At 46.4% G+C, this 26,088-nt stretch overlaps 1 protein-coding gene across 2 annotated transcripts in view; it reads right to left on the bottom strand.

Annotated features, from left to right (window-relative positions):
- LOC126920338 (TSC22 domain family protein 1) overlaps positions 1–26,088 on the bottom strand; it is a 202,587-nt gene that overhangs the window by 96,173 nt on the left and 80,326 nt on the right. The window contains exons 2-5 of one of the 2 annotated variants that reach the window (XM_050730571.1): positions 2,982–3,147; positions 2,696–2,923; positions 1,552–1,779; positions 1,233–1,477 (exon numbers count right to left, since the gene is read on the bottom strand). The gene's annotated coding sequence lies outside the window, so the exon portion shown is untranslated. The remainder of the gene's footprint in view (positions 1–1,232; positions 1,478–1,551; positions 1,780–2,695; positions 2,924–2,981; positions 3,148–26,088) is intronic. The other variant, XM_050730581.1, reaches the window with a different exon arrangement.

Below are 26,088 nucleotides of genomic sequence, written 5' to 3'. Positions count from 1 at the left end.
CCCCGGTGCGCCATATACGTAAGTAGGTTGCCAACCGAGCCCATGCACTGAAAGCGCATCGCCGCGCAACAGAGATGTAGATAAATAAAGTGTGAAGCACCGTAAGCGTGCTGCGCGAGCTAAAAGCCTCCACGTTGTCTTTTCCTTTGGTTTGTGGATTCGACTTTTAGAGGCGAGTTTCTTTGGTTCTTCTGCGGGTTCTTCCTTTTGATTCTTCCTCCGGTACCTCCCTCGGTTCTAGAGGCTAATTGGACCGGCCAGCCACCGCCACGGCGGACCAGCTGCCTCTGTCACAAGGCGGTCCGTGTTTCATTCAAATCGATTCCGAGTAAAATCCCGGTCCGATCGATTCAGGATCGTATATTACGCGTGGCGAGGCGCGCGACCTTGATCGACGGAAATTACGGGACTCGCGATTTGTCTTCCCAACACCGGCCTGCGCGCGAATGCCCATCAGCGGAGTTCCCAAAGGAGTTCCAGCTAGCGGGGCTACGTTCCTGTAGGCTACACATATCCTACGCGTATAGTAGGGGCGAACGATCGGATTCAAGGCGAGAGAGCCACGGGAAGCGGGCGTTGCTTTTGCAATCTCATCCAAATAGAGTGTGGATTTCTATGTATCGAGATAATCGATCTTAATGGACCGGACTGGGCCGCTAATGAACGCTGTAACCGGCCCAGGGAGAGAGGAAGAGAACTGGACAAGCGTGTCGAAAGGTGCAGTCTGTCCTCGCGAGTGTGAAATAATCGCTGCCGTAGATCGTCCAATCGTGTTAAAGAAGGACTAACAGTCCTCTTGCGTAGGAAAGAACGCGAGAAGAGGAAGAAACTGAGGAACTCGGGTAAGAATGTCATAATGCGTTTCCGCGGGACTCTGTAAACCGGATTCGAATCGGCCGATAGTCGGGTTTCACGAGGATCCTATTAAAACCTCGGCGAAAGGTTTGCAGTGTGCTTCTTCTAGGGCCACCTCGCAATTACATTTTATGTCTTGCAATCAGTAAAACTCTAAGTACGCCAAGACGCGTAGTTTGCTGGTGTAATTTCACCTTCGATTCCTTGCGTCCGCTGCCCCTACGACCCTCTGCCTCCGTGCTCGCGCAAGGAACACAGCGCGTCGTTGTAATTTCGCGGGAGGCGGGATAGAGAAAGAGAGAGAGAGAGAGAAGCAGACAGAAAGAAGAGCCACGGGCATACAGGAAGGTGTAAGCAGCGCGGTAATCAGCACGTACCTCATCTTCGACGATAACGCGAAATTCCACGCGTATGCGTTCTTCGGAACCTTTTTCCGCCAGTCGCGAGTATCTTTTTAACTCTCCTCAATGTTTGCAGACGCCATCTGAGCTTCTGAGACCGTATAACGGGTGTAAATTAGTACGGGGTACTGGAGAAATCATTAGGTCGATTCGTGTGCCAGGTGGAGCTTGCTTCTTACTTGGTGTAGGATTGTCAATGATATGACGCACGAGGTTTTTATCTGCAAAGAGACAATAAGGTGGTTTCTTAAGTAAACCTTCATTCCTTTTATCGCATATGTACTTTATCGTTTACGTGCAAGGTATCCATCGCTCGTAAAATGGAGAATTCTATGCAGAAGATGCAAATGATCGTCACGCCGCGCCGCGTCGACCACGTTTCGCAAACGAAGCTATATATTCCACGTAGCAAAGTAATGCCGTCGATTTCGTGTTTCCCACAGATAATCGCAATTAGAGGAACTTGGCTGTGAGAAGCCGCGCGATATGAAGCATAACTCGTATAAAAAAATCCGCACATACCCTGTAATAAAAAATATAGACGTACATTTGTTTATTGCAATGTTTCCGCTTTGAATTTCATACAACTTTTATCCCTTTTGTTTCCGCTTCCATTCGCCGATATCCATGTAGATCACCGGTGATAAAATCAGAACCTTTGACCCTTTGTATGCAGGGGACTATCAGGCGGTTAGTTTCCGACGAACGAATTAATTTCACGTTGATAAAGCCGCGTTTCGCGTTAATCGAGACAGATAAGGGAACTAGCCCAACCCCGGTAAGAGGCGGAATTAATTAGGCTTCCTGGTAACGGATTGGCGGACGTTCGAGTCGGAGGGAGACCGGTACCGTTTCGATCGTATCTGCGCTCAACTGTCGCGGCTGCCGGTTCACCGAGAACGAGTTTAAATTACTCGGGGAAAAGGTGCCGTTGCACCGCCCGCCATGAACGTCTTAATTACGCGACCACGTTTCCGCGGTGATTATCGTCGACTGTTTAAATATTCAGGATTCGTGATGCGCTACGAGCCTCGTTTCATTGGCATAGGAGCAACCTCCCGATCTTTCGCATGATCTCTGGTTATTCCAGTTGCAGTAATTTATGGTTTGTCATCCTCGGTTGCCTGATATTAACCTTTGCTTGGTTTTAAACCATCGCATTTGCGAATATTTTTGCGATGCAGTCGACCAGCAATTTTAGCACACTTTTGCTTTGGTGCAGCATTTTGGAACTAAGGGTTTTGTTTTACAGAGGAAAGGATTATACATGTTTGTCAATTTATTTGTATAGCATACTTCTTCTTTATCCTAAGTTTTATTAATATTATTTTACTTATGTAATTCTTTCTCGCACAAAAACGTGTCGACTTTCTTACGTCCTGCGTGGAACCCCCTGTGTGGAAATATCTTGATACGTAATATAAATCAGAACAACTTACCGGCTGCCCTCGTGCAACATTCCCATACTCGTTTCGCTGCGTAGAAATGATAGATGGACGCGCGATAAGGTATTTATCCCGTGTCCATGCAGATTACCGTTTCATCGTCGATTCTGGAGGGACTAATTTCACGGGGTGTCCGTTGCGTGCACGTAAAAGCGTGCTACGTTGGATTCCTATCAGGGCGGCGTAGACGACGTTGCGTGCGATTGGTATCACCGCGTCTTTCTGTAACACCGAAAGCCGGTCATTACGCGTTCGCCATTTATCCGCGCGAATATGTTACGTTGTGTTATAGAAATCGTTCCGCGTGCGAGGCTATGGGAAGTCGACGCTGCTATTACGCGCGTTCGCTGCATCCTGTTGGTCGTTGCGTCTCCGGAACACGAGGAAATCGTTGAAAACTTGGTAACACTTGCACACTTTCTAGGCTCATAACACGGGTCGTTTGTCTGAAAATAGAATACGCTTTATAGGTATGGTTATTATAATAAAACCTTAATGTATTGCTCGAGACTTTAATGATTATATTGTACAGAAATAGGATAGCGAGGAAGATGAAGGATATTCCTAGTTGTTGTTGGCTATTTTCTTAAAAAGTTGATCGAAAGATAAGTGTTTCTTATCGATTATGTAAATTAACTCTTCAAAAATAAAAGCTCACGTGCGATCTTTTTCAGATTCGATAGCTTCCTTATAAACATCGTTTTCTTAAGAACATATTTCCTTTGATCTAATTATTTTGTTTGCATAATTATTGCACTGAAATCTATATACAGTGTTAACTAATACCTCGTGAAAATACTAACCATAGTAACTTCAGCTAAACTTGATCAGCTGACGTCAATCACATTACTCTAGTTATGATATATAAATTCGTGTCATTATTCCCTACAGTATCGTATAATCTCTATACCATATTTCCAAACGAAAACATAATCTTCATATTTCTCTGGCTACATTCATACTGGAAAAGAAGCTCGGTATCAATCAGTATGAAGTAGGAAGAAAGATTCCTGGACGACCCTTCTACCTTAGCATCAGAAGAATCTTTATCGAGAATCCTCTGGAGAATAAAAGTGAACATACCGTGTTCGTCGCTGTCGACAGCATTGCGAATGTTTGAAGGCTAGCGAGCGAACGAACGAAACGCAAGAACGCTGCTTTCTATTCAATTGGTTCAACGGAAGCGATGCGAAGAAGCGCGGAGACGCGCGTTGATTTCCGAAGCGGTTAGAAACCCTTGTAAGAGCTCGATCGACGCGGATCGTTCGCGATTTCTTGCGTTGCGCTGGTACGCGCGCAATATTGACTCGCGATGGCTTTCCGTCGAAAGCGCGTGTACACGTGTACGCGCGAGCATCAAGCGCAGCGAGGCGGCATTGTACGCGGGCCCATTTATCTGCGTGAATAAAATGCAGATAGGATCTGCGTCCACGCGAGGTTCTGCCAGTATTTGTCATGGAGATGCGACCCACCGATACCGCCTCGCCCGTCCGTGGAATTACCCGAGCCACGCTCGGATTCTTCAGCGTACGCCGGTAATTTACCGAGCACTCGACGCAGCATCACGCCGCTAGTCCTTCCTCCTCTTCCTTCCTGTGTTTCGTATCCCATTTTCTCGTTCGGTGACCCTTTTCCTTGATAATTACATCTACCGAATTTGATCGGTACTTTGGTTGAGATTGTCTTTGTTATTATGGTTTAATGAACCATGAACCCTTTGTTATATGGTTTAATGAATGTAAGATTTTTATTATTCTGACAATTAAAATAATACAAAAATCCGATAGTGTGTCATTTTAACGCGGATTGTAGTTAAAGTGTATCCATCTTCGGCTTTTTCAGTTACACATAGTAGCACCTGTAATTGAAAGCTCGCTTCCAATTCTCGGAAAGTCTTCATCGTAGATTGCGATCCTGCTGAATCAGAGTTGCGTTGAAACGATACAATTTTTGTACATTGAGAAATTCCCCGAACACCAAAATGAAGAGCAGGTGAAGATGTGCCTGGGACTGTAGTTTTTTGCTGACAGTAAAATTGGCAGGTGGTTCGAGCTTTACCAGGATCGCTACTTTTGAGATCGACACAAACGCTTTGAAACAATGAGGTTCTTTGTTCGACGCGGATTGCTGTTAATATTAATACCAGTACGTATTATCGTACATTCTATGAATGTTATTGAAGGCTGTTGCTGTTATAATGTAGCGTTTCGCGTGGTCGTGTCCATAGCCAGTCGTTGTTCAATTCTATTGTATGCGAGAATATTGAAAGCAATTAATTGTTGAGCAAGTGTACAGCTGATGGATATTGTGTATCGCGTTGCGTAGGCCGTGGTAACCTACATGGCCAACATCAAGTTATCTTGCATGACTAGTGAATACGCGTGCTGAAATGTTGCAAGTTGTTAGCTGACATTAGGCTCTTAATTCTATTCGCTTTGAAGTCGAGAACAGAATCTATTTAACGTGACGTGACAAAAAAATTCGATAATTCTACTCGTCCAAGTTCCTATTCTTTTCATATTATGCAACGTTTTTCTTGTATGTATTACACTATTCCTCTTGATAATTAAATACCTGGAAAGAAAATTTATGCAACGCATGGAATTTGCCAACAGTCGAAGGATTATTAAACGAGCCGAAAAAAGACGACGCACATTCGCATCTGTGCGACCAAGTCCTCTTATGGCATTCGATGAAACACTCGAGCTCGATGAGCGCCTGTGTCGCGTAATCTCCAAAGATAGCCAGGAGGATCTTAATCGCCGAAACAAACAAGGACTGCTTAAAGCGCTTTGCATGGAAATGTACAGGTTGGGCATTAGGGGGCTGAACATCTTCAGCCACCGAAAGAGATTCCCGTCGGATTTAAGGAATAGCGCGACGAAGTGACCGTGGAAAGCGGATAAGTGATGATTCATGGAACAATCTTGGACTCAGACCAAAGAGATGCCACCTTAAGATCTTCGTAAATACCAGCCTAACGCGTCCCGACTTCGACGTTTGTGACTTAATTACGCTAAGAGTCACGAAACTATAGCTTCGTCTTCGAAGCTGGATTTCTATCTCTGGATTTTTCTTGGATTTTCATTATCACTATTTCAAAAAGTCAAACAATAACGTTACAGTAAATACGATTTATAGAAGAATCATAACAATTCTAAGAGAAAAAATGTATAAACGTAATATTTACGTTTCAATTATTATACTGCAACTACCCAGGCATGGTGCGTTCAATGGAAATCGTGTCTAAAAAGAGAAAGAAGAAAAGTTTTGAAAGCGTCGAAACGTTCCGAGGAAGCTATTAACGAAGGAGAAAGCTGAAGAAATCCCGTAACGAAAGGCAAACAGTAGCGGGCGAGTCGGTTGGAGAGTCGAATCCAGTAAAAGTCGGCGTTTTTGTCGCGTGAGTAAATTAGAGAGATAGTGCGAATGAGAGGAACAGAGGACGTACGTGTGAATGGATCGAGTATACCGGAGATACCGCTTTATAATGCTTCTTTGCGTATCGGTAAAGATGGCCACACAAACTATTTTATCGTATAAATTGAAACGCAAACGGTTCGAGAAGCGTACCATCCAGAACAAAACGAGGAGAGAAACGAACCTTGTAAGAGAAAGAAGCAAGCTTCAGAATAGATCAAATGAATGTTATTGTCCGTTGTTTTCCTGAAATGCATACGTACTCTGCACGAGGGTGAACAATGGCGTTTGTCCGGAATAACTGCCAGTATCGAATTCGTTGATCGCACACTGGATCGAGCGCGAGAATACCAGCAAAAAACAGAAGAAAAAAATGAGAAGGGAAAAAGAAGAGGAGGAAATTCTAAAACGAGCGTGCGCGAGACTCGGCGCACCCACACCGTGTGTATGGTATTCCGCGAGCGGACAGACTAGCTTCCTTCTCTTTTTCTTATCACATAAAAGTCTCGTGGCGGCTGTGTTTCTTGATCCGCGAGAAAGAGAGAAAGAGAAGGAGAGAGAAGAAGAGAGAGAGAGAGGGAGAGAGCGATCGAATAAAGGGAGAAAGAAACAGAAGAGGAGCAGAAAGGTGAGGGAGAGTATGAGAGGCGAGAAGGTTCTGGACGAAAAAGAAACGAGAGGGCGAGAGACGGGTCGAAAAACGACTGTGGCGGCTCCCGCTGAGACAAAGCGCGAGAACCTGCACTCAAAACAAACATCACTCCGCCATTCATTCGGCCAGCGGATTCGAACATTCATCCCCCACGGTTCGTGCGTCACGGTGGACAGGGGGTGGAGGTAGTCGAGGGGTGACGAGTCGAGGGGACCACCGTACGACAATGCGGTGAGATCGAGCCGTCTCCTGGACCGTGCTCGCTTTAGGCTGCATTCACACGCGGCCGTGAAAAGGAAGTGGCGTGCGGAAGGTTGTCGCGCGAACCAACGTGTTAAGGAAGAAGAAAGAAAGAAAAAAAGAAGAGATCGAGCGTGCGACGCGCGACGCCAACACCTTCTCGCTAAGGCGTTAAAACGAGAACGAGTGTCCCCTTCCTCTGGCACGGTGGCCGCTTTTGTATGCTCTCTCGTGGTAGTCGAGATTTAGATCGATCACGGGATCCACACCATCTGGGACCCGTAACGCCGGAGATGGCGCATGAAAAACCAAGGATCGGTCGTAGAATTTAGTGGAATTGTGGGGTAAATACTCGAAGGTATTACCCGAAAGAGGATCTTCCTTCTTACTTCCTTGGTACTTCTTTTTAGGAAATGGCAGATTATATAGATAACATTATACCATAAAGACAAACTTTAAAAATCAATTTTTTTATTTTCGAGCCCTTCAAAAATTCTCTAGAATCAATTGCTGTCAGTCACATCTCCGCAGTCTTGCCTAGCATCATTAGAAGCACTTCTACAAATCACTAATTACAAGCAGAACTATCGAATCGTTAACCTCTCCTCTCCTCGGCGTGAGTCGCGGCGGTACGCAAATCAACGAGAGCCGTGGTCATCGCTCTTCGACATCTCCTCCATCATCCATCTCTCGCCACTCATCCAACGAGAACAGAGAGCCAGAGGAGTAGGATGGTCGGTTCGGGGACCGGTAGCAGGATGATTAATATCGTAATCGCTAAATTAGTAACACTTAACTCCAAAAGAATTCTATCGAGGCTGCACGCCGATCGACGTTGGCGTCGACAGTACGCCAGGGAGGTTTTAACCACGAGGATCACGATGGTGAAAGAGAGAGGGCCGGTTCCCTGTTGCGGGTCTCGAGAAACGTTTGTCCGGCCTAGATATCATCAGGGTCCCTGGTGGGTCCAGGTTCGGGAATCATTAGGGCCCGAAGACGACGCATTCCGCAGTGGCCATCGGAACAGAGAGGACCACGACGACGGTACAGTCGTCTCGGATGATCCGGTGGCCCTCGACGTGGCTTGTCCACCGCGTCCGGCTACGGCATTTATTAACTCTCTTATCAGATTTCGATTTGGACGACGTGCAGCAACGACGGATACCGTAATTATTTTTATTAGTACCGCGCTAACCGTCGTCCTTCTCCATGGCGAGAACCACCAGCCGATGGTTTGGAGCATACACTGGTGCGAGTTCGATGCTACAAAGGGGCCCGATGAGTTTTCGGCATGCCTGCGCTCGTCGTTATCCTTTTACCGCCCGTTCTCTGCGTTTTTCTCTTCTTTCTTCCTTTCCATCTCCGTTGACGATGTGTCGCGAGAATATCGACGAGTTTTTGGTGGAATACGCCGATATACGGACGGAGTTAAAGCGTAGTCCGTTAGAGACGAGGATGGCGTTTGACTTTGCAGGCGCAATAGTTTGCAGTTGCACAGCGGGTGATATTAAGTACGTATGTACATACTTTAATCGTGTATAAACGGAGCTCGAGTTTAATTAAGCGAATATGAATCTGCAACAAATGTCACTCATATTTCAGTACATATACTCGACGACTTGGACACTCGTACCGATAACTCTGATAAATAAGAGTAGGAGTGGTCTCCGTTTAAGCAATTTAGACGTTGAAAACGCAAGGATGAAGGCTGATCGATGCTCGGCTTTGACGTACTCGTCTCTCGTTCGTTGCAACGAGAATCTCCGGCCTGCGGCTCGTTGCGTGGGCGTTCCACTCATACAAAAGTCGGATTACAAATTGTAACGATAGACGAACAAATAGGACGGAGTTACGTTGATCAGGTGGAAACTGCTTTTTGCCACTTACACAGCCGGCGTATCATCAATCATCAATCACACCGGCATCAATCTTTGTTACGGTATAATTTCATTGACCTGTTAACGTTCTCTCGTTCCTCGTGCTCTCATCGATACACACAGCCGCGTTATTGACTGCGGTAATCAATCCCGTGTACGTTGCCGCGAGCATCAGTCTTCGCGCGCACGTCATGCAAGCTGATCATCGGACTCGAACACTCGTCATAATAACCTCAACAAGATTGTACAGTTAGAAAGGATCGTTTCCGCGAGATCGACCGTTGTTTCCTGGTCATTCGCTGGAAAAACGATCCTGTCACGATTACAGGCAGAATGTTGACCATTGTCTAACGTTTGTTGCGAGGTATTCTTGATATTCATCGATTCTTTTGTTTTCTAGCTGCATGGGATTAATATGAGCAACAAAGATTCTACATTATTATTCTATGAGAATGGTATTTATTGAAGTTAATTCTTAGAAAGTATGGAGAGCTGGGAAAATGGATGGTTTCTTTTCTCTCACTATTAGTACAATAAGAATATTCCAGAGAAGGAAGCATGTAATGTTACAAATCTGTGTGGACTGTGCATAAATCGTTAATTGATTACGCAATGAAAGCTATGAGAGCAAGAAGAAGTAACGTTCAGTAATGACACGAAGCGTTCCTAAATTAGCCGCATCGAATCGAAGGTTAATCACACGCGTTAAACGCGCAGCGTTCCGTGCTTTTTGCTTCGTCGCATTTTTCTGTCGACAGTCGACGCAGCTTGTATAAGCCGCGTCTCGTCCGCCTAATTAACGCGTTGTTAATCATCTTGACAGATGAATTCCGCTTCCGGAGCTGTCAGCGCGCCAACGTCGATCACGAATTCTTGCTGAGCATTGTATTTTAATTAGTCGTCACTACGGAATTATTCTAATAACGAGCCGGGTATGCATCCATTCCGCGCCATACGTTAATTATGCGATTGAATCGAATTCCGTGGGTAAGAAAATCGTAGTCGCATAGAACATCTCTCAAACGGAACTAGAAGCACTTTCTTTCTTTCAAATCTCTATAAAACCTATCGTTACTCGGAGAAACTCCATTATCTTCGTCTTTGTCTTTTATCTTCTCGTTTATTATTTTCTCCGAGCGCATTGCTAATTATATCGTCAAGTTCATTAATCTTTCAGCATTTGTTTTACAAATAGGAACCGCAAATTCACAGGCACACGCTCCTCTTTTCGAAACTCCAATGCAACCGAGTTATTCGCTAACAGGTAAGTATCCTTAAACGACCGACCCATTTCAAAGACACAATAGCATTTTATCTTTTGACAAGATCGCTTTTAACCTCGGTGACACCATAAACACCCATCGATGAGGATAATCGACAAGCAGTCGAGTCAAAATCCGGGATTTCTTTGGGCGATTTTTCGTGGCCGACGCGGGATTACGATCAGCAGCCTCTCGATCTCTACTTTTCAACGTGGCCGTGGTAGAGCAGGGTACGCGGCACAGATTTATCGCGGTCCGTTCGACCGGACGGAAAAGAGAGGTAGCTGAATCGAAGGGTTGAAACGAGGGAAAGCGGGACAGAAGGAGGCGAGAGGAGTGACTCGGGGAATTTACACCGTGGATTTGGCCGGTGCACGATCCCACGGGACCGTGAGGAGGCACCGTGTATCCTCTTCATCTCGTCGAGGAAGAGAGGACGCTCCCCGACCGGTTCAAACGAGCGTTCCGACCGCGACGGACATGTTCGAGCAAATTGTACAAGACAAGCCTGCATGCTTTGGCAATGAGCCTCTCTCTTCGCGTACGTACCATTTCGTATGTGTGTGCGTGTACGTACATGTCGTGACAGCTATGCCGAAGCCACATACGCTCGCACGTTTCTCTTTCTCTTTCTTTCGCACAGTTGAACCCTTGGCCAGGCTTTTTAAAGTTTGTGTTTTCGGTTACGGCGACGGTTATGGAACGAGTTTTGAGTTGCCTGCTGTCCAGATAGCTCCAAGTACCGTTTCGATTGCGTCCCTCGGTCGTGCAAATTGACTAAAACGGGAAATTGCACGATTTATTTAGAGGACGATTAAGAGACTTTTAGAATCTTCGATTGGGTTCGTTAAGTTATAGTAAATCCAGTTTGGTTATTTAATCCCATCAGTACGAGAATAGGCGAAAATAATACAAGAAACAATTTGTACATTCAGTGTCGTTAGTGGAGCATAAAGAATTGATTTCAATTTGCAATTCACATTACGCGATGTATACTACCGATGGTCTCTACCATCGTCGTTCCTCGCAATCAAGAAAGTCGCTTCCGCGAATTTGTCCAGCCGCCATATCAATTTGACAATCGATTATTTACGAGTGTAAAACACCTGTCGAACCGGGAACGCGATTGTCCGTGTCGTTCGACTGGGGGACATTTTCTCGAGCGAATCTCACGCGTAGCATGAGAATCGTGTATGCGAGAAAGAGATTCATCGACCATACACAAGCGGGAGTCGTGTGTGCGTCGGCCATTAACGACTCGTCGCACATAATTTATAGGCCATTAATTAGAGACTGTGATAAAAGTGAGCGCTATAAAATTATAGAACAGTCGGTGAGCATCTGTGCCGCGCAAGCTTCGGCCTCTTCCTCCATTTGTTCGTCGAGCGTCGCTTGCACTGAGCATAATACTCGTCGCTTTTAATACCTGGCCGTGCCCCCGCGCGTGTTTTACATTAACGCTGTAATCGCGCCGCTCGTACGATCGCGATAAACCCGAACAGCCTCGCGTGTCTTGCTTCTGATTATTCCAGAACGCGTTGGCAAGGTCAGTGATCATCAGGTAATTAGGGATGCGTTTCTAAGAATAGCGCGATTAGACAAAGAAATAGCAGAAGTGATAAATACAGATGCAGTTCGGGTTAAGGCAACAGAAATTCGTTAGAGATGTAATTTTTCTGCGAGGTTAAAATATCAAACGCGAGCGTTTGGATAAGTAATAGAAAAGATAGATATACTTAAATCTATAACGAAAAATTCGTCGTTTTTAGAGGTAAGTTTGAAAAATGACTATACGCGACGTAACGATTCCTTAATGTCCATAAAAATTCTATCAAGGACTAGAATTTTTCTTTTCAACGTATCGCGCAATATTTCCATTATCAATAGCAAAATCTCATCAACGGTTATTTCAATTCTCGCGGCGATATCAAGGGAATATCTAGTGGACAGCGAGGAGGGCGAGAGCGAGGGCACGGTCGACGAGTGATTTATAAACGAATCGAGGGGTGGAACGAATGCAAATTTCCAAGCACGTGAACTCGGTGTTCCGCCCAGGGAACGCCGCAAGAACACTGGTCCCTCCCCATTGTCTTACGTCTATTTATCTTCGCGTGTGTTCGCATCTACTCCTTGGACCCGTAGGAATGCGAGATTGTTGCGCCTCGTGGGTTCTTGCCACTTAACCCCGCGAACGCTCGAAGGCGACAGGTGTGGCAACGGTGCGACCGCGAGCGTTGATCGCTCGCGCCTCGTTAATCATCACCGTCAGCGGAGATTAAGCGCCGGGGTAGCTTCTGCCACCCTATTAAGGCTGGCACGGTAGGAGCCAGGTTCGTTTTGTTAGGCCGCGCACCTTTCACGAGGTTAATCGACACCGTGGTTAATTAAATAAAACCCGGTGAGAAAATTAAATCGTCCAACGTTGGGATCGGTCGCGAATTTTGTCGCTGTTCTTAACTAAACGAGCTACCAGTATATTCGAGTAAATATTCGGCTAATTACGCGAAGCGTCCAGAGGCGAGCTTCGAGGACTCGTTAAGATTCGTTTAGCCGACGATCTTATATTTCTCGATGGTTATCGCGACCTGTTTGCCTGTTTGTAATTCAGCGTGACGTAAAATTGGGACAATTAATATATATGTCTAGCGATAAAGCTGCCGCGGTGGGTATCGCGAGAGAGCGAGATCGCGCGAACAGGAGAGGCTCAAATTTAATCGGCCGGCCGATCTCTCGTATTAAATACATTATATCCTTCACAAGCGTGTCGCCCTTATCAAAATCACTGGCTCGAATCTCTCGGGGGACGTTACCAGGACTCGCGCTGGTAATGGAGGTCCGAAGCGGAGTCGCGGCCGTGTTTTCGAAGGAATCCGTGAAACGGCCTTCCTTCTCTGCGTCTGCTCTCTCTGCCTCTCCGTACCACACGGAAGACGAGATCAGAGAAGGAAAGAAAAAAAGGAAGAAGAAAGGACGATTTCGTCGTCGTCGGCGAGAGATCGCCGATCTCGTAGATGTTGCACGGCGTCGCTGATGTCGCGTACAAAAGGAGAAGCAATCGGGGATGGTGGAATGAGAAGCGGGACGAGGATGAGCCAGGAGAACAGGAAGGAAGGAGGGAGCGGAAAAGAAGAAGAAGAAACGCAGGACAACGGCGAGGGCGATCGAGAAGAAAGGAGAGGGAGGAGGATTGTTTCCTGGTGGCTCGAAGCACCGTCTCCTCGTTTCTTTCTCTCTCTCTCTTTCGTCGTTTTGTTTTCACGATGGCAAAGCCGGTTTGCATACGAGGTGAACAGAGAGGGCCAGTGGAAACGGGGGGAATGGGCCGAGAGAGAGTTAGAGTCTAGAGCTGCTTGTGCTCCGCGGTTGCTCGAAAAACCTACCAAACGAATCAACGAACCATAGTGTGGACCAATGGTCTTCTACTCTCATTGCTGCGTCTTTTGGGGCCACGATGCATACACAGAGTTGGAAATTCGTAACTTATTGGCTTATTCTATCAACACCGGTATCGATTATTCGCTATACCGGTAAACGATCGTGGGAGGCACTTTATTTCTTTGTCATTCCGAGTACATATACGAGCCGCTCGATGTGTCTTCTTAAGCAGTGACTTCTCTTCCACGCCCTGTTTGTTCACGGGTACGCAGGTAGAAAGATTTCCCGGATCAACGAGCATCGCGGGTATACGCGTATGTGTACGCAAACGCCAAGCAAGATCTGTAACCCCAGATACGAATCTGCGAAGATATCGCAACGAGTACTGCTCGAGAGTTGGCAGTCAGTCGGGATAACGAGTACCGTCAACCGAGCTTCCCTCTTCCTCTGTTTCGTCCTCCTCTCAAGCTTTCTCGTCGTCGTCGTCGTCGTTTGCCTCATGGCCGGTCGTTTCACCGAGCACTAAGGTGTCTCGAGGGAAGAGCAACGTCTCGGCGTGACATCGCTCCTTCCTGCTTTTCTTGCTCTTCGTTAAGTCCTGTGTGCTATCACACCTCCTGCCAGATCCTCTATTACCGATACGATCGGCGAAGGACTCGTATTAACTACCGGTGTTTCCTAGTAATCCCTGCGGCTTGAGTACGCTCTAACTCGTCGCCGAGGTGTGTGTACATGCTGAGCGGTTCGCGCGAGATCTCCACGGCGATCAGTCGAGTTTCCGTGCACGCCGCGGGAATTTGCTTTAAGTACGATTTAAATCGGACGAGTCTTTCTCCGTATAGAAAATTGAAGTCACGAACCTCTAAAGGAATCGAATGTCGTTTCATCGAATCGGAAATCTACGTTTATTGAAAGGGGAAAAAAGAATCGTAATTTTTTCAAACTTCAAAATCGATGGATTTACTTTCGAATGGTGTTCGTTCGACAGGTAACGGAGCAAGCAACGTAGGAAGGTGGGAGCGAAGATAAAAAGAAGTCGAGCGTAACCGTGAGATATTGAGAGGGGGGAAGGATCAGAAGAAGGAGGGCCACGCACGCGTCGAGAGCAAGTGTGGTCAGAGTCGCGGAAAGGGTGAAAGAAAAGAAGAACTGGAGGGAAGAATGTCGATGGTTCACGGCAATAAAATACCCCGGCGCGCGCGGACGCGAGCGTGCGCGCATCAGCCTGAAGCGCATGAACGAATTACTGTTACAGGCAAACAGAAAACCAGAAAAAAAAGAGAAAACCACGTTACACATTGCTGTGTAATAGAGCGAAGGAAACGGATAAACTGAGAAAAATTGAAAGATCAAATAGAAAAAAGGGTGATCAAGAATTATCAAGACGTAGTATATCTCGACATACTATACAAGAATTCTTTTGATCTGCCAGTATTGCGATAATAAAACGAGAATTCGCTCGATTCGATCGTTTCTGGGAAGATTAGATCGAGAAGGCTGTTACCTGCCGACAGTTGAAGTTTAGCATCTAAACGCGAAAATGCTCGTGATTTTTCGCGGACATGTTCACGAAGATAAGCGGAAATGGGTATTTTACGCGTCGCGTAGTGGGTACCGTACGAGGCGTTAGAGAAAAAGCCTAGCAGAGATTTATGCTCATACTTAGACGTGACAAAACGGTGTAGAAAGCGTTCTTGTAACTTGGCGTGTCTCCATAAATTTCGATACTGGAATTTCATTCTTCGGATAAAATTAAGTCTGTGAACCTACGAAGCAATGTAGGAATGTAGATATTAATGGGCTGCTTGATCGGTGCCGCTTTTTCTCGTCGATCTTATCGTTCGTCTATTTGCATAATTATTTGTTCACATTTGGTCACCTGTACCATTTTTCGATCCCCCGTCATTTTTAATCTCCGTTCGATTAGGATTTCGGTTTATTCAAAAGGATTTTACAGATTTGGCAAACGAACGAATGTCGACTATACTCGTAACAACTATCGTGGGACGTTTTCTGGGAATGCTCATCGTTTATCCCTATTTATTGCGAAAGTCGTGACAAGTTAATTAAGTGTGAGAATAGGCGTAAATGACAGGAACGCGTGGTATGTAGCTTTTATTTAGAAGTTTATCGACGCGACTACGATCTCAATATGTTTAGTAATACAACGAAGGAAACCATGACGCGTCATCTCGAAATCTCCTGTATCTCAGATCTTTAGATCAAATCGATAAATTGAAAATTAAGCGTTGGTTATATACGAGCGCGTTGTATTTCGTGTTTAGCGAAGACTGTTGATTGGAGTGGAACCTGATAACCCGGAAGGATTGGTGAAGGACGGATGAAACGAAGCACCATGTAACTAATGTCACGAAGACTAAGATCTACGTTCCCTATCTTGGGTGTCAACTCCGTTAAATATAGGAATTAGAAATCTCCACCTCCAGAATTCACGCCAACCCAAACAACGTTCGGAATAACATTTAGAAATTCGAAAAAATATTCGATTACAGCCATATATCAGGCGACTATACTGATTCATCGTTGAAATTCAAGAAAAGTTCATCGGATCATTCGTCGAATCGAGGACAAAGAAGATAGGAAGCTCGCGGTCACGCGAATCGGAAGAGGCAAAAGGAAATGTGGGAACCGCGATCGAGGAGGAATCGTCGAGTCAGCACCGTGTCTCGACCGATTTTCGTCGAGCCGACGGAAGCGCAAAAAGGTAGATTGACATCGGTAACAGACATCCGATCGCGATTCGATTCGTGGCGGAAGAAGGGAGCCGAGCATCCTGGCGGGAGCGGTTTGAGCGGCGACGAAGCACAGTGAAACGCGGAGTTGCGCGACGACAAGAACCGCGGCGAAACCCGAGAGAACAGAGAGAGGAGAGAAGCCGATACAGGATTCCTCGCAATCAACATTACTGGCTACGGATGGACGTAGCGAGAGGAATCCCTCTCTGCCTTTCACCCTGTCGGTTTCTCGCCCCTCCGTCGTTGATCTCTCCGACAATTGATTGAACACAATGCCGAATAGCGATACCTATGACGCGTCGCTATTCAAACCGCCTGGCATTCTGGATTTTGTAATTCTAATGTCTACACCTTCGCTGCGAGCAAGCGTCGAGATAATCGCATATGAATATGTAAGAACAATGAGCAATATTCCACTCAATAATGGAGTCGTTGGAATACGTTTAAAAGACGAGTTTTATCGATCAACGTTCGATGCAGTTGGAACGAAACGTTGCGCGTTCTGTTCGACTCGATGTATCTATTTTCGCAACAATGTTCCTTCTGTTCGTTCGTTCGTTCTCGGTAATGGTTCGTTGCACCGGATTTCCACCGGTTGATTCGCAATGAGCGTTGGAATCATACCGTGTTGCCGGTCCGCGTGATAGTCCAATGACTCTGTTACTCGAATACTCTCCTGGTGTCTTTAAAACGTCGTTTAAAATCATTTATACGGAAGAAGTATCTATTATCGAGCGGAAGAAAAGAAGAGAACGAAAAGAAGGAGATAGGAAAAGAATGTAACAGCGAGGTCATTGCGCTGGAATAAGTAATTAGGTGGCAAGGGTGGCAGAACACCAAGCTTACTCTTTTCTTTTGATCCTCATAAGGCACGCTCGCGATGCGGCCAGTCGATGACTAAGGGCTCCGACACCGCTCCATGGATCGTACATCGAACGAGTAGAATCCGATCCGCTCCATTCCACGCCACACGGAGAAAGAAGCCGCGCTGATCAACTTGTCGCTACTCCAATTATCCTTCGTCGAAACGTTCGTACACCGACTGATTGATTTACGCGAGCTTCTTCTAACCGCTCCAGTATGCGCCCCAATTGGTAAAACAAGCTAATTATCCTAGACAATTAGCATCTTGTTCAGCCATTGTTTTTATTGTCGCGCGTGATTGCGATATCTGACATGTTTGAAATATGTATGAATCATTTGGAAATCAGATTGATTAACTCTATTTACTGAAAGTTTCTCATAGTATCACAATACACGATTAGTGTCCAGCTTTCATAAATCAAACGATTAACTTCAATGGACCTGATCGTTTTGGCTTTTGTATTTCATATACCATCACACAATGCTGTTCATAAACATCCGAGCATTGATCGATTTGCAGTAAGAAATTAAGGGTGAATAGTTCAATTAGTTCAAAAACTTTCCGTATTTATTCTCACTATACCGTTCTGTGTTTCAAAACACACAGTCTCTCCAATTCTATTCGGCAGAAGCAACTAACAAATCAAAGGTCCGTCACTTAGTAGCAACGTGTACGCTGTGCATCTTTGGCGCACGAGAACAAGATTTCACCGGTTGGTTCACGGTGTACGATGCCAGTTTCACGTGAAATCAATTCGCGTTAATGCAGGTAAAAAGCGCGACGACGTGGCGGCGCAAAAACAATGGCCGGTGTGGCAACTCTCGGCCGGTCCCATTGTCCGCTTGAGCGTGGTTTCGCGTTTGCTCACGCGCGCGCGCTCGCTCCTCTGCTCTTCGTGGTTGCTGGATAAGTCACGAGAGCCGGCTATCCAGTCCCCAATGGAACCGTTCCGCCCGGTTTACCGGGTAAATTTACGAGCAGTGCTCGTCACTTTCGCTGAATCGTCGGGAATTAGTGGCGCAGATGGTATCGTGCGACGGGAACACGCGACGTCGCGAAAACCACCTGCGAGTCGATCGCTCGAAAAACTGTCCGCTCGATGTCTCCGACGTTTCCTGTCGCGAACGTGTTCATCCTTCGAGAAGGATTCTGTTCGTACCAACGAACGTACGACGATGAAGACGATATAAAGAGACAAGAGAGAGAGAGAGAGAGAGAGGGAAAGAGAGAAAGAGAGAGAGAGGGAGATTTCACGCTGATAATAGGCCGCGTGTGTATGCAAACAGAGCTTCACGAGGTTCGTTTCTAGTGGCTGACAAGGAGTTATTCAACGTGACGATTACGCGAGGAAGACGTTCGGATGAATACCGAACCGATCGAACTATAGGTGATCAGCTAAACACGCGTTCCGGATCTATTCAAGCGTTATTCTGTGTCATTCGTCCCACGCTTTTCTAATCGTGACACATTGTGCGATACGAAACCGCTTTTAACGCAAACCGCCCACGGTTTCGTCGTAAACATCGATTCGATGCATTGTGCATAGATGGTCACGCGAGATGGGACTATACTTTGCCAATAATTCGCCGTAATTTGTCGGATAATTGCACGGTCGATTGTGTGTCATCCCTAATTGTTGCTTCGTGATGGTCACAGCGACGTAGTGCATGTACTAAACAGCGATTAATAGAGACGATCGGTAGTGTAGCTATAACGAAAGATGCTCGAAACTAGTCTTGGCTAATATAAAGGGTATTTTTTACCAAAGCTGCATACATAATAAAATCGTTACAAGCACATACCCACACGTGAACGCGGTGCCTGGAACGATGATGGCGATCAGACGTAACAGCGTGGATCTCGCATCTCAGCCAACGGCGACGATCGCACGCAGCACAGAAGGACAGCGATTATCCTCGACGATTATACGAGAAAAATCGAGCAACAGGATGGCGCGTGAAACGCGATGAACCTCGGTCTGATAGCATCGCGGGTGATTCAAGGTTTTCAACTTCGTCATCGCGTTCCTGTTGTCTAGGCGTGACAACGTCCACGCCTTCCGTAACGCGCGCTATCGTGAAATTAACACATTCCGCAAACGAGTCGGCAAGAAAGGGCGCGCGTAATTAAGCAGCCGAGTAAATTCCGTCACTCGAGTCGCAACCATCAACTCGACCGACCTCGTAGCAAAAACGACCAACTGAACGAACGAACGGAAGAGAAACTTGCCTCGTCTCTTCTCTTCTCCGTGTCCGTTTCAACCTGGAGAACGTTTCACGAGGAAGGATTCCCGGTTGGTAGCGTTCGGTCGTTTTCACCGCGTCATTGTCTTGGTCGCGCGCAAGCGTGACAGTATCCACGCCTTCCGCGGCAGGCTGGCTGCCGCGAGTCAGCATTCCGACCGGGGTGAATCGCCGTTTTAACGAGCCTCTCTACAGATCGATGTAACGTTACATGACTCGTGCCCCTGTCGGCTAGGAGCTCCGCCGTCATTTCGCGAATAAAGCGCCGATCAAATTAATGCCGAATCGATTAAAATTTCTATTCATCGGCCGTCATCCGTGTAACAACGAATCGCGGTAACGATCTGCAACTCCTGGCTATCCTCTCACCGCTTCGTGGATCGTGAGAATCATCGAGGCGTTCGTCGTAAACAATGAAGCGGTTGTGCTTGTGCTCGCGGTCGCGCTCGGTGACTTCCGAGAAGCGAATGAATCGGTTCGATCGTTCGACGTTGCGCGAACTGCACCACAACCGGAGAAAAGAAGAAAGAAAAAGATTAAAGGATAAAAGAAAGAAACAGGAAGGGGTTATCTGAGAAAAGAAAGGGAATAGGAGCGAAAGAGAGTAGGGTGCACGACTGGCCTTATTATGCGCGGCAGGTAACACGTGTACCAAGAGTACAAGGTGATGGCGAGTGTTGGGATCACGACTAAAGACGCGCGGAGACTCGCTGGTCAGCCGCGCGGCAAAGAGAGCAGGGAGTCGCGGACGGCTCTGTAATCAGTAGCTCCCCGCCGACACTGTTCCCGTTCCCTCTGCTCGTGGTGTAACGAGAGCCAAGGGGACTGGTTGGTGGACCCTCGAATCGAGATTTCCTGGCGTGGCTGCTATGCAACGGTTGAAATCGAACCAGAGGGCCAATTACTCGAACGTCTTCACTTCTGAGACGCCCCGCTTGGCGTCCTACTGAGATCACGGCATCTGCCACCGATCACGCCACCCTCCTGCTTTTGTCTCTTTTCCATGTTTCAACGTCGGGATATCATCGGCAACCTCCAGGATTGGCCAAATAAGTTTGTTCCGATGAGTAAATGAACCACCTCTTCGCCCTTGGAGATTCGCGGTTGTCTCGGTTCTATATTTCTGTTAATGAATCCCTTGATATCGCGTTATACGTATGATTGCATTCTCTTTTTTGTCTTATTACTTATCGGAAGATGAAGTCCTTCTTTTTCCGAATGCCGAACTGAAACCACGCGTACCTAGTAGAGTGATTCAAATGTACTCAGGCACAATTTAATTCGTACAGTCTGCGAAAACGGTAGTCAAATGTTAGATAGATGTTGAGTTAACGTGTCCGATTTATGGTGTTCTAAAGAGAACGTTTCGTTCCTTATGATCGTGGAAACGTCGACAGCGTAACAGCGGAGGTAATAAAAGTGAGATCAGGCAATAACTTGACACCCAGTTCTAGGAAAGAAGAGCCAGGAAACGATCCCTCTTTAAGGCCCGAGCTGAAAACAGCAGGTAAGAGACGATAAAAGGGGAAACGATTCACAAAATTGTACACGTTGCTCGTGGTTGTTGTATTTTTTTTCCTTGATCGATTTTTTCTCCTTGATCTTTTTCCGTGTACTATCAAAGCTCGATGAGAGACACTTAAAAGAATCCGCGAAGGTATTGATCATCGAAGAAAAAGTCATTTTAATGCCGTTTTAATAATGCAGACTTCTTTTCCTGCACCGACGTGCAGGAAGAAAATAACACAGACGAGGCAAATTGCAATGAACCAGTGGTACAATCAGAGATCTATTTAATTATTGATAATAACCCGCAGCTTTACGATCGTTTTAATAGCGACATACGCCAAATTGGCCGTTTAATTGCTTCAGCGTTGCATCCGTTGTAACGTCCACAATGAAGCAAGTGGCCTGAAGCGACCAATTCATTTCGGACGTGTACTAACGTTCGTCGAGATTCTTACAGCAAAATTACATCGAGCGACCGCAATCTTTAACCGTAGCTGTGCCAAAACCGAATCAATTTGCAAAATTGACGTCCACACGTACATTCCTCGTTGTAAAAAAACGGACAGAAGGCTCGAACCGGCATCGAAAACGCGTACCCTATCCCACCGATTTCTCTTCCCGAAAAATGCGACACCGATACAAAGAGGATGATCACAGGCGCGCAAGGCCATATCCGCGAAGTCGAAAGCGTGGAAAAACCGCGAGGCAGCCGTGTGGTATGCGATCCGCGCGTATTTTCGGCTGCCGCGAAACAGTCGCGACAGTTGGCCAGAGAGTGGAGGCCCATGTAAAAAGTTCGATTTAATAAAATCAATATTAATTGCCGCGCGGCTCCGTCCGCGGCGGCGGCGGCGGCGCGCCACGATCCGCTCGTTGAATATTCAAGCGCACACTGATCGCCTAAAAAGCTGTTTATGGGTCCGGTGTTGCGTAGCGCCCGGTTTTTGCCGAACGACTTCGCCGGCGAACCGCAGGTCCGCCCGTTCCCGAGATGATCGGTGGTCCCGAAGGGCCACCGCGTTTAATCGCAGAGATATTGCCTCTCGTCGATTCTCGTGCCCGTCGTCTCTCGGTTTTCGTGCGAGCGGAACAAGGAGAGAGCCGATCAGAGCGCACGAACGACCACAACGTCGCTCGACTTTCGTTTAATTAATAACGTCGATGCCATTTTCATCGGCCACGCATGTGGAGGCACGGTAGCCGGACTACGGAGGACGGACACAGAGAGAAGGAGAGAAAGTTTGAAGATCGCGAAGATCGGACGATGGCGATCACCGAACGACCCACGGTACTGTCGCTTCGTGCTTTCTGGTTTTTTGCTCGCGCGAGCCAAGGTTACGGGATTAATTAACGACGCTACGAGTCGTACATCGGGAATACCCGTAAGAGAAGAAAGTTTCGTCTGCGTACGCAGGGAAGAGAATAGGCTATTGTTACCGATCTTGGCAAGGCTAGGTTGTTCCTCGGGCGCGTCCCCTTATGGAAAGATCGACGCTTTAAATTCGATCTGTTCCCCGATGTTGATAAATGCCGCACTTTTCCGCCTGGATGCGAGCTTTTACGGTGTAGCAATAGACAATCGCAAGGTTCCATCGCGAGTAACAATTCCCTGATAAATGGAACGACTCTCGCGAATCCTTGAATAGAGGACACGACGACGGATAGTTGTTCTGACGCTAAGAATTGTAAAGTGAGAAATTCGTCACATTATAACGACACATTTTCAATATTCCCTATTCTGTCTCCTTTGCTTCGCATATTGACTCATCCAACACGGAAATTTCGCTCTATGAATAATCACAAGGGATACGTAACAAATGTGCGATATTTTTTGATGATACTTACACGACACAAAGATTCGATGATGTGACTGTATAATAGATTCTTATATCGTCATGACTACCGTAGCTCATTCAGAGTCCCCGTGATTCAGCAGTTACGTCGATGTCGATGCTTTTTCTTGCGCATATCTATCGTCCATTCTTCCCGTTCCCGTTTTTCCAGCTACTCTGTTTTCCTCGCCACTGTGCGACTTTACACGTTATTATTCGTCGGTCGTATTCTCTTGTCTTGTTCCACGCGACTGCATTCTCGCTATTGAATTCAAAGAATATTCAGTCTGCGACTGCCATTACGCCACAGGCAACAGCGACTACCGTGAAAACTTTCACCTGCACGACGACGATTTTCGCGAGTCGATCGAGTGAAACGCTCGATCGTATCACCTGTTTTACTTATGACTCGCTGCATCGTCAACAGTCGTGTAAAACAACGGCTTCGAGCGGATTTTCGATCAAGAATTCGATGGTTGTTACAGAGGCTATTCTATCAGGTCGATCTATGACTTTCGAAATGCGCTCAGTCTGTTTCTATGAGAAAATCGTCCGAATCAAATGTTAATTGGCAGTCGCTGGGATACAACGATAGAACCTTTCGCTACGAGTCGCTTTTCGAAGCTGAGATTATCTGATGCTTAAGCAAGCTTGCACAGCGGCTGATTGTTGTCTTTGGAATACGTAGGCGTTTTCCCTGTTGCTAACTAAGCCTACGTAATTCTAATGTTTATATATAGATATATACTCTTGAAAGGTAATTATCTTACTCGTGTTTCGTAACATGGAGTGTACAGTACGAATATACGATGGAATTCCTTTTATACGAAGTCGATTTCCTTAAAGGAAATTTTACTGATTGAATAAATTCTTATAAAAACTGATCCCACTTATCCGAGCGTGAACCCTCGAAAAAGAACTACGCGAAAAGTGTTCTCGATTTTCGAAAGGTGATCTTCATAAATCCCAAGTCGAAATGTTGCGTGCGTTTGTCTGTCCATGGTCCGTTTAAGAGTCGCGGAAGAAGAACGTAAGAAAGGGGCAGAGCTTTTGATCAGTCTCGTTACCTTTGGTGTGTTGGAGACGCGTACGAAGGAGCAGGTCCCAAAGGAAAGACCGACGTAACTCACAATTACCATCGTCATCCCCCCGCGTGGTTCGAGAACGCCCCGTTATTTATAGCGGGGTGTTCCAGCCTGCCTGAAAGGGTTGCAACGACAGGGCCGACGGACCGAATGCGGACGCCCCGCAGCGTCTTCTCCGCACGCTGATTAAACACGCTCTTCCACGGTGACGTGTTAATCGCGAGGATTCATCACGTCCTCCTCGTCGTCCTCTGCTCTCTCTCTGTCCCCTCTCCCGGTTCCTTGAGCTGAAATCGTGAATCTTTCGCCTTGTAGCCTCGAGAAATCTCGCGTTTCGATCCGTGTCCCTCGGACAAGTCGAGTTTTCTTGGAAATCAAAGCGAGAATCGAGATGATTTCGCGATGAACGTGTCGGGAAAAGTTGAAGGCTGTGGTAGTATCATCGTATGTATTCACGTATCATACGTTTTTATTTCATTTCGAAACACCGTATAGCGAAGACGATGGTGTTAAAAACAACTTCAAAGAGCCCGTCTTTTCGTTGCACAATGGGTTACCAAATTCCGTATTTGAAACCGGTGTTTCGATCGCACCTGGTGCTCGTAAATCTATTCACGCCTACGCTTCGTATATGTAATATTTGTCTGAAAATCCGTTCCATTCAAAATTCCCCTGCAGCGAACTCAAAACTCTCAAAAGAACAAAACTTCTGTCCAAATTAAACCATACGCCTCTCTATACGGCTTCTTTATATTATTTTTTTAATTATTCATGGAGGAAGCATTAACAGCCGATATTTTGTATTCCTTGACAGACAGAAACGCGGGTCATTCAACGGCGAAGGCAACTTCATAAGACGTCGTCGGTTTATGGCGTATGTATACATGTAAATGCAGGGACCAATGACGTCGAGACGGGCGGAGACCTCGAAGAATATGCAGATCGACGATTGTCGTATTTTTCGCGCGCGACGTTTATAGTTCATGCACGCATCGATGTGTCACGCGTTCGCCGCGTGCACTGTCTCGTCGGATGAATTCGTAGCGTGGATCACGAAGAACGTGCCGCCTGGTGCGAGTGAATAATTCCAGACGTTTGTTAGACACAAAATTGCGCGTCACGCGACACCCACGTAGCCTGTGATGCCTGTTTTACGATTCATGGAGCTACCGTCGAATCGTCAAACTTTGTCCCCCGTCAGACGGCTTTGTGGATTTAAAACGTTGATTTTTTCAAAAGTTCGGAAGGCTTCCACCGTTAATGCAAATAGTGATATTTAAATGGCAAATGTATGCACATCGCGAGTTTCTCTTTCTCAACATGTTTTCTTTGATTAAGAAATCGTTGCTTTCTTCGTACTTCTTAATTGGAAAGGCAAGTTCCGATGTAAATTGAGAAATGAATAATTCGATCGTATAATTGCAATGCACGGACGGTCTTTGTACAACTTCATGTTTGCGCCGAACGACAGTTCTCCGAAGCGAGATCCAAGAGCGGAACAATCGTTATTTTTGTTCGAGTTACCAGTGGGCCATAGCTCCGAAAGGAGCAACTGGTTCCCCGTGCGCCGCTTATGGGGAGCGGAATATCCCGAGTCTATAAATCAAACCGAACGACGGGAAAAGGTGCATGCAAAGAACTCGAACACGCGAAGAATGTGATTTAGTTACGTCGATGTCATAAGTAACCTAATCTAATTTCGGTGAACCACGCTGTAGAAACGAGGGGTCGCAAAAAGCCTACGTGTCCAATACTCCGACCTACGTGTCTCTCCTTCTTATTTCACCGACTCTCTCGATACTTTTGATCAGGTCGGCGAAACACGAAACTCTAACCAACGGGGAAAAAAAGATGGAAGAATAACACTTTCTTGAAACCCTCTCGACATTTGTCCGACTTTTGATACCCTTGCTCCTCTACATGCACGAGCTACCCATTGAAAATGTCACAGGTTACAATTTCTTTTCCTATTGCCTGATTGAACGAAACCAGCCTTAGCTTCCATTCAAATTCCACGATATATCGGAGCTACTGTTACGCGGTCAGGCATGACAAAAAAAAAAAAAAAAAAAAAAAAAAATAAAGAAGGAAAGGGTTACAGAATCCCTCGGGTGCGTGAGTATGCGGGATCAGGAAACGCAGGGAAGGCAGAAAGCGGAGCAGATGTCCGGTAGCATACCGGTAGTAGGAAGTGACTTTGCGTTGGCCGTGAGCTCTTTTCTATCGGGCCCACTTCCGGAACTGCGAGAAAGGGGGAAAACCTCGTTTATC

This window comes from Bombus affinis, chromosome 1 (genome assembly GCF_024516045.1).
Source record: "Bombus affinis isolate iyBomAffi1 chromosome 1, iyBomAffi1.2, whole genome shotgun sequence".
Lineage (NCBI taxonomy): Eukaryota > Metazoa > Arthropoda > Insecta > Hymenoptera > Apidae > Bombus > Bombus affinis.
The sequence above is the reverse complement of the archived record's forward strand: the minus strand, read 5'-3'. Positions and strand labels throughout refer to the sequence as shown.